At 38.2% G+C, this 9,598-nt stretch overlaps 1 long non-coding RNA gene across 1 annotated transcript; it reads right to left on the bottom strand.

Annotated features, from left to right (window-relative positions):
• Positions 1-293: 293 nt before the first annotated feature.
• Positions 294-5,324, bottom strand: LOC126594510 (uncharacterized). Its single transcript, XR_007613310.1, has 3 exons — positions 4,986-5,324; positions 4,286-4,763; positions 294-801 (listed from the first exon to the last, which is right to left on the bottom strand). It is a non-coding gene; the product is annotated as an uncharacterized LOC126594510 (long non-coding RNA).
• Positions 5,325-9,598: the final 4,274 nt, after the last annotated feature.

The raw sequence follows: 9,598 nt of genomic DNA, 5'->3' as shown, positions 1-9,598 counted from the left end.
TAAGATTTTTGGAATGCCAATAACAATTCCCTGTAAAAATACTACCATCTATTTGTACCATCATTTATATCATCACTCTAATAGAGATGAAACCCATATATATTAGTAGGCCCTACCTCTATTTGAAAGATGGTACAAATAAATAGTAAGTATAATACTACTCAAGGAATATTAAATGGTAAAAACATGGCCGGATGCAAATCAAACCAATAATGAGTTGTAAATCAGAGCACGCAATGAACAAATGAGCTAACATAATATAAAAGTTTATTAAACAGAATTGCCAAGAAAGCTTCATGAACCGAATAAGCTACTTCTTGACTAAGTTGTTTCTTAAACTAATTACAAGCTATATTTTGTAGTGATATAAACCTAACAAACCCTAATGCGTAAATACCAAAAATATGTCGCAGTTTGCATAGAGTACATATAATAAAGAGCATTCCACCGTATGCTGTACATTTGGCCTTGCAATATCAAAGCCTCATCCAGTCCATCCATTTCAAATCTACATCACATGAACTGTGATCGCCTACAAATCTTTGAGGTCGTATCCAAACATATTTCAAAATTACAAGATAAGATATACAGAGATAACATCCGTAACGTAGGCATCCTAAAGAATCATATACCTTATCTCTGTTTACTAAAATCCTAGTATAAATGGAACACCTCGAACTGCATTAAACTTTAGAAAAGCATAAAACCTGTAACTCAAGACGTTTGACCTCCTACATACTTGTATCTTGATGTAGGACTATTTGCTAAGGTAGCTTCACGTTCCTGATGACGCCGTTCTCTCTGTAAAGAAGAAAAAGGATACGAGATGAGTGCAACCAACTGACTCAATCCAATCAAAGTGGTTTAATCAAATGGTTGATGACAAAAAAAATATATTTGAAAGTAAAAACTAAGAACGTAACACCTCGCAATTAGAATTTGACAAAAAATTACTTCTCAAGCAAATCCAAAATGACTAATTCAGCTATCGTGATAGAAGGTTCGGATTGGTTATTGAAGATTCCAAAATTGACATGCACAACCTTCACCAATATCGACCAGTTCAAACCGTGGACACAAAAAGCTTTCCCTTTTAATATTTACAACCCCATAAAGTATGCATGTAATCAAGTTTTCACACTGCCGTGAGTATAGTGGTTGGCGAGCATTTTGTTGAACAGTCTGGCTAGTGCAAACAAGACAAAGTACAACAGGTTCGGGAACAAAATGCATAAAGCAATTGACCATTTGCATAGCGTAGCATGAACAGTACATATGGTTTTCAGATTTCATAAAAACGTTGTTTAGATTGACCATTTACATAGACTGGTTTTTAGACATCATCCCAAAACATTAAAAAAGGCCATAAAATATGTGCTGCAACTAGCTGAAACACATTATAAATAAATAAAATTCTTGAATTTATTTTTGTGGCCTGAAATTTTCCTCATATTAGTACTTAGTACCTACAATATAATACAAAAATTCCTAGGTCCCTTAGGCTTTCCTCCCAGCAGAAATAAAAAAAAAGAACTTATCTCTGTTATGCAGATGTTAAATAGTCATTCTTTTATTAATTAGGGTTATCAATAGAAATGGTCCCTGAGATTGTCCACCATCCATTATTTTGGTCCTTCCGTTAAAAACTCTTTGGGCAATTTTCAAAGCTTTGTAACTCAATCGTTTCTTAACCAAATTCGACCCATAATATATCAAAATGAAGATAGGAAAGTGTAGAATAAGATTATACCTATTTGGAAGCTCAATGGTTGCCGGAGATGACCAGAAAATAGCCTGAAAGGCGACTGGTATGCGGGAAAACTGGAAAACTCGCCAGAAACTGGGTAAACTTTAAATGTTCATAAGTTCTTCAATACTCAACAAAGTCGAGTGATTCAAAAACGAAAATCATACTTCTTGACGAGACGAAGAGAATGATACCTTTTTCGAAGGCTAACTCGCCGTGGTTTGGTCGGACAACGGCTCGAAAGTGGCTAACCATTTTCGAGTTAGCCACTTTCGAGCAGTTTTCTGGCCAAACCACAACGAGTTAGCAGTCAAGAAAGATTCCATTCTCTTCGTCTAGTCAAGAAGTATGATTTTTGTTCTAGAATCACAAAATTTCGTTGAGTATTGAAAAAGTTATGAACGTCTCGCCTGTTTGGTATCCTATTTGAAAATTTTATCATTTCTCAAAACATTTCTTAAGAACATTTCTTGAAAACAATTTTCTTTAAGATTCAAAAAGGTGATTGGTTTGCGATTTAAAAATTTTAAATCTTACGACTTCAACTAGACAACGAGATCTAAAAAGAGGGGGTCGCAAGAGAGAGAGAAAGAGGCGAGAGGAGGAAAGAAAATAAGTGATGATTGAAGGAAAGAGAAAGAAGGGAGAGGATCGGAGGAGATAGAGAGGAAGAGGAGTGAGAGAAAGAACTAAGAGAATAAAGATAGCGGATTGGAGGAGAGACAAAAAAGGTAAAAAAAAGAGGAAAGAGAAAGAAGAAAAGAGAGAGAGATAGACTTGGAGTGGGAGGGGAGAAGGGAGAGAAAAGAAATGAGTGAGTTTAAGTTTAAAAACTCTAAAAACTCACTTTTTATGTTTTTAGAGAATAGACTATATTTTTGAGTTAGTCTTGAGTTCAGTTTTTGAAAATAGTTCTACCAAACAAGTTTTTAAGGCCTAAAACTTGAAAATTGTTTTCGAGTTTAAAAAGTTGGATTCAAGTAGAGTACCAAACAGACCCTAGTGAATTCATAGCATTCTTTCTAGGCTCTAACTGAATCTTTTAGTTTTCTACATTCAGGATTGCTTTTTAGATTCTGGAAGAGGGAAAACAATAATAAAGCTCCTTCAGCAATTAAGGGGCCTTCTGTTAACTATTTTGTTTTTAGTTTTGCCTTCTCGATTTGTAATAAGGAGGAAATACAAGAGAGAAGAGAAGGCATGAATAAGGATAGAAGAAGATGGGACTGATGTGGAAGAAAAGAAAAGAATGGTACAGAACATGAAAACCAAAAACCAAACACATGTGCATTTCTCCTGCCTCCTTCCTACCACACTCCCTCTACAACATTCATCCATCCTTACATGTACCTCTCTCTCTCTACACACACACACACACACACACACACACACACACACAATATTCATTCATCCATCTCCATCCTTCCATGTTTTTAACTCTATACATACACAAATATATATATATATATAGTAAAAAAATGAAAAGTAAAAACAAAATGGTCTTAAAAGAGGCATTTATAAAGGTTTAAACCTAATGGAAAAGGGACACTAGACCTATATAAAAAGTTAAAAACAGAAATAGAAAAGCAAATCCGAACCTAATCCTTATAAAAGTAAGGAACTAAGAAACCATTGGTCTTGTCGGAATATGGTTGTTTATTCCCAAGTCCATTCTCATGATGGGGAGCCTATTAATAATTTGTGCTTAGTGGAAAGTTAACGAATATGTTTAATGTTGGAATAAATCATATTTTGGTCAAGTTTTCTGCCACTTTTTTCTCAAGCTCACAAGTACCTAGGATATGTCCAAAATATATCAATGTGATCCCTTTAGTTTTGATTTCGGACAAAGGAAAAAAAGATTATTTGATGGGACTCGTATGCTTCACAAGTCTTAGTTGTGTTACGATTTCCAAAAGTATTTCCATTACTCATTTTTAGAACACACCAGCTACTAAAAATTTAGTTGTCGTTCTAGAAGTTTAATTTCCACACAGAAGAACACCATGGAAATTAATAACTTGCATATCCCAAATTAAAGATGGTCAAGCAAGAACTTGCCAACAAGCATTCCTCTTGGTAAGTGGAAAAGAAAAAAAAAACTGTGTAATCATCCAACTACAATAATTGAGCATTTTATAGTTTTCCCAATTTATTCCACTAATGCCACTAGTAGTTTTTAGAGAGACTTTGTGATGACACCGGAAAGCTTCAATCAACCCAAAAATGATATTTAAGTTTGACAACTTTCACCTCACTGGTACAAAACTAGTAAGATGAGGATATTACTAATGCCGTAAATGAATATAATAGCATCATGTACAAGCAAACATAGTTATATAATCAAGTAAGTCATCGACTGTACTTTAGTTTTAAGTTGCATGCTGCATGTGTATGGCTAACATTGCTGATGATGTTGGGAAGATCCAGTCATCACCTAACCTAAAGAAAGTTCTCTACTAGGTTCAACACCAATTTAATTATTATTTTTTTTTCCTGGAAGACAGTTTGCTTGACAAACAACAAATGAACACTTACCCGCCTTTCCCAGTACGGAAGGAAGCAGATGAAATCATAGACTGGAGTAATGGTTGAAACTAGTACAATGTTCAGTCCAGTAAACACCAAGAGCGCAGTCATTGGCCGAGTTCTATGCGGCATCTTTCTTTAGTATCAAGATATTTTTACCTCTGTAATCAAGACCACAAAGCTCAGAAACTCTTTCCAGAAAGCAATATACACATGCCCGCAAAGACGATATCAGCATGCTCAATTAACGATCATGAGAAAATAAAAACTTGATGTAAAAGCTGCCCCACAGTCATAGGTAATACAGCATTCGTTTCAGGATGATGCCAAACACACTGCAATATGTATGTACCAAATTGGAGAATCCAGCCAACACCGAAAACCGAATAGTACAGCAACATTTATCAACTTGCAGTTGCAGGTGTTAATTAGATTGGCGGTTTTTAGGTTTCAAATCCGAAATCTTATAGCGGAAGAACAGCATTGTCTGTCAAATAAAACCGGAAAGAAAATAAAATATGTTCAAACAGAAACGTGGATCCAATCATTACTTCCATTTCACAAGAAAAAAACATTGAATCTAAGTAAGTTGGATTCCAAATTTCCTACCCCTATCTGGTGTCTATATATCTATATAAAAGCAGTCATGAATTTCTAAATTATGAAATTGTAGGAACATAGGAAGAAGAAGAAAAAGAAAAGATGATACCTTTTGTAAATTTGGAAGGAAATCAAGATTGGTTTTGGGTTGGAAGTTGGAATTTCCTGCCGAGCTGCCCAACTGTGAGACTGAGACCGAGACTGTGGTGGGACTGCGAGAGAGAGAGAGAGAGAGAGAGAGAGAGAGAGAGAGAGAGAGTGGAAGAATTGGAAACTGCTCTTCTTCTCGATTGATGAAAAATGGATTGCTTGCTGGGTTCAGTTTCGTCCAAGATGAGATTGAGTGAGTAAGATTCAAAGAGGCGAACGAGCTGTAGGAGGAGACGCAATTTTTTTCCAGAGAGGTGGTGGAGCTTTGTGGAAGTGTCAAATCTAGAGATTTTTATTTCTTTTTTATTAATGAATATTTTTAATTTGTGTATAATTAAAAATCACATTATTTTTCATTCTAAATTCTACCACTAAAACTACCAACCTTTCACCATCACCACCGAGGTTGAAGGCGAAGTCAGCCCCATTCTAAGTGACTCGATCCCTTATGATTGAATTTTATATCATCAAGAAAGCTCATATTGCGGAGTGAAAATTGTCCCTCTACAGAACCGTCTCAATGTTTGGTTGTATGGATCAACACCTTGCATTCTCAAGAGGTGGTTGTTGGTGACGGTTGGGTGAACTAACTGGGGGAGACAGAGTTAATGCACATCGTCGGGCATGGAGCTTGAGACTGTCGCCTCTCAACAATCATGTCTGAGACGCCTTGGTTCCGCCAAAGGCCATCATTAGTTTAAGCGAGGCATCTGTTGGGCAGAGAAGGCTATGAGATAACAGCCAAAGAGGTGCCACATGGTTGGCCACGTCTAATAATTTAGCTTCACCTGTTGGACTTCAGGCTCGATATTTAAAGCCCTTTTCCTTTCATTTCCCTCTTTTTTCTCTTCTGCACACTGCTTTCAAACCATACACCACTGAGCTTTCCATTTTCTTCAGAAAATCCCAACTTTTCATTTTCAAAATTCTTCCTATTTCCTTTTAGGATTTTGCCTTGTTGCCATGGCCTCACCAAAATTCCAGGCTTTGATGTTCGTGAAGCGCTTGCCTAGCCTTTCTGCCATTTATGGCAGTTCTCGCTTGTGTCTCTGATGCTGCTGTTTATGGCGGACGATGCTGCGTTAGGGAAGTTTGCCGAAGTGCATTGGGAAATGTTAGGTGGTTGTAGCCTAATCTTGAAGTGGGGCCGATGTGTACGACGCCATACTGAAGTCTCCCTTCCTTGATCGCCCAAGCATGCGGATCCACCCATGGTATTTGAGCCTCAGTTTGAGATTTCCCATGTCTGGGTTTGTTAAGGAGGCATTGGGGACTAACTTGCTGCTATTAACCTTACTCTCACCGCGTACCAAGTCCTGAACACGTTTGAGAGATTGAACCGGATCTACGAGACATGTATGAGTCTATCGAAGTTCAGGTCTTTGTACTTTTTTCGTACTTTTTCTAGAGTCATTGAAGTGGGTCCCCTTTCTTCACCTTATTGTACACATAGGCCTCAGACGGGTCCCCATTCCTTTTTGTACACACAGGGCTTAAGCAAGTCCCCCTTCTCCACAACATTTTTTTTTTCCTCCACAGGGCTCAAACCGGCCCCCCTTATTCACCTTATTATACACACCTACCGATTCCGGCACCTCAACCTCCAAACATTTATGGGTCACTTTCATCAGACATTCGTGCCTATCCTTGTCGGGATGGACTATCCACTGCCAGTCCCTGTGAGCCTCAGGAATGATCGGTGGCTCTGTCTATCTAGTGCGTTTTGATGACTCTGACTCTATCGAAATGATCCTTAACGGACATTGACTTGGTGGGAATCACAACAACTCTGGGGCTAGAAATATCCCCCTCCCACTACCGACTACGGTCCGGATATTCAAGTCATATTCTTTATTATGAGTAAGGAAATTTTTGATACGTGAACTGTTCCATTTTCCACCCCATTGGCTTTGGAAAAAGTACCTAGAACTTGCAGAGGTTGACTTAAAAAAATACATAACTCTGAATTAGGTAGACTCATACTCGTCTCATAGATACGATTCAATCTCTTAAACGTGTTAAGAACTTGGTACGCGGTGAGAGTAAGGTTTACGGGGGTAAGTTAATAGTGCATCAGTGTCTCATTCACAAACCCAGACATGGAGAAATCTCAACCCGAGGCTCAAATACCATGGGTGGATCCGCACACTTAGGTGATCACAGAAGGGATACACAGTATGACGTACACATCGATGCCCCACAACTTCAAGATTTGGTTGCAGCTATCCAACACGTCCCGATGTGCTTCAACAAACTTCTCCAACGTAGCATCGTTTGCCATAAACGGCGATATCGAAGGACACAGTCAGGAACTGGCAGAAATAACATGAAGGCTAGGCGAGGGTTTCACGAGTGTCAAAGCATGTGAATTTGGTAAGGCCATGGCAACAAGGCAAGATTATAAAAGGAAATGGGAAGAATTTGGAAACCAAGAAGTTGGAATTTTGGGAATTTCTAAAGAAAATGGAAAGCTTGGTGGTGTAGGGTTTGAAAGCTGGGTGCAGAAGAGAAAATGGGGGAAATGAAATGATAGGGCCCTTAAATATCGGGCTTAAAGCCCAACGGGTGAAGCTAAATGATTAGACATGGCCAGCCACGTGGCACCCTTTTGGCCACGATCGATGGCCCAGATTGCTCATAACCTTCTCTAGCCAACAAACACTTCGCTTAGTGAAACCGAGGCATCTCAGACACGACTGTTGAAAGGCAACAGTCTCGAGCTCTGTGCCTGACGATATGTATTAACTTTTTGTCTCCCCTAGTTAGTTCACCCAATTGTCACTAAAAACCACCTCTTGAGAATGTGAAGTGTAAACCCTTACGACCAAACACTAAGATGGCCTCGCAGAACGACAATTTTCACTCCGCAATACGAGCTTTGCTGACAATATAAAATTCAGTCATAAAGGATCGAGTCACTTAGAATTGGACGACTCCCCCTTTAAGGGCTTGGGAATACCAAATAACTTATCTCATTCCGAGATAGGTAACATGGTCTTAGTAACAATATACCCCATTCGAGGTACTACGAGGGCATACATGGTCTTAGTAACAATATACCACCCTTCGAGGTACTATGGGGGCATAGTTAAGGGTAATTGTGGGACCCCATTTTGGACCATCCTAGAATAGTAGATATTCAAACCCACTTTAGGGCTTTGGCCTAAAGTGAACTTGCCGACTTGTTAGTTTGCCCTCAGAAGGCGCTGCACTTTTTGTGGTTCCCAATACAATCCCATGTGCCTACTTTGGTCGAAGTGGGCATCAAAGGATTCAGCCGCACTCCTAGGGACAAAGCCAGAAATTTAAATAAAATGGGGCACCTTAAAAAATTTGAGCTCATTTTTTGGACAAATAAAGCTAGTTCTTTTACAAATGCTGAAAAAAATAATTACAAAATACCTAATTTTATTACTCTATTATCTAATTTTGTTTTTAATTGTTGACAATTTAATGCTCATTTGTACTAATTAACCAAATACATGCAACTCAACAAGGTTTAGACATTAGTGTGTGAGAAAAATATACAAGATAGAGGGGCATTTAAAAACTAAAAGAGGATTTTCATTATTTTAATATGATTAATTGAATAATCTGCAAAGCCAAAAAAAAAAAGAATGATTAATTGAATTGAATAATTTGTAATGAAAAAAAAAAAGGATAAGAGGGGGCATGTACCCCCATTGGGCCTTACTTCCCTTTGTCCATGTGCACTCCCTTTTTGGCGCCAACCTACCTTGTCCTATTCAAGCTCTTTGCCTTGGAACTTGGGTAATGCAAAGCACATGGGCAACATAACTGGCCACTGTACACTGAGGCAGAAGACGCTGACTGAGGTGGTTGTGTCTAACTGCAGTGACACTTAAGGTGACAGTGTCAAGTGGCTGGGTGACAGGCTCCCCATTTTAAACGCTTCTTCACAGTATCACTAGTCCCCATAATGACTTCTCATCACCTATAAATAGATTTCCCGACTCCTCATAAATGGTTAACAATTTGAACTCAGCCTATACATTTATTGCCCATTTCCACCCAAAAATATATATGATTTAATCGTTGGAGTGGCTACGCCGGGAACCACCCTCCCTAGTGCTTGGTTTCACGATCATTTGTTTATCTTTGTCTTTCCAGATTTAATCATCCCGTCTTGTGCAGAATCGAGTCTAACATAGGGATATCTATGTTTTCTCAGTACTAATTTTAATGTTAAAGACTTGTTATAACTAGTAAGAATTAGTGCTGATGATTAATTGTCATGGGTCTTAATTGGTGACTGATTTATTTATAGGATGCAGAACCTTTTGTCTCTCTTACAGATGAGGAAAAGGTTGAGGTTCTTAAAGCATTCATTCCTTTAAGAAAGTACGTAATATATCTTCATTTGAAAGTTTCTGTTGTTGAAACTAAAATTATTGAGTCTCCATTCTTACAAGGATGAGGCCATCATAACTGAGCAGAACTCAAACATCTTACAAGGATGAGGCCATCATAACTGAGCAGAACTCAAACATACAAAAAATCAAGGAAATGTTGCAATGCCTTGGGCCAGGAGAATGGTTGAATGATGTAGTA

This window comes from Malus sylvestris, chromosome 12 (assembly GCF_916048215.2).
Source record: "Malus sylvestris chromosome 12, drMalSylv7.2, whole genome shotgun sequence".
In the NCBI taxonomy this organism is placed as follows: Eukaryota; Viridiplantae; Streptophyta; class Magnoliopsida; order Rosales; family Rosaceae; genus Malus; species Malus sylvestris.
Note: the sequence above shows the minus strand (reverse complement) of the source record. Positions and strands in the feature narration are given on the sequence as shown.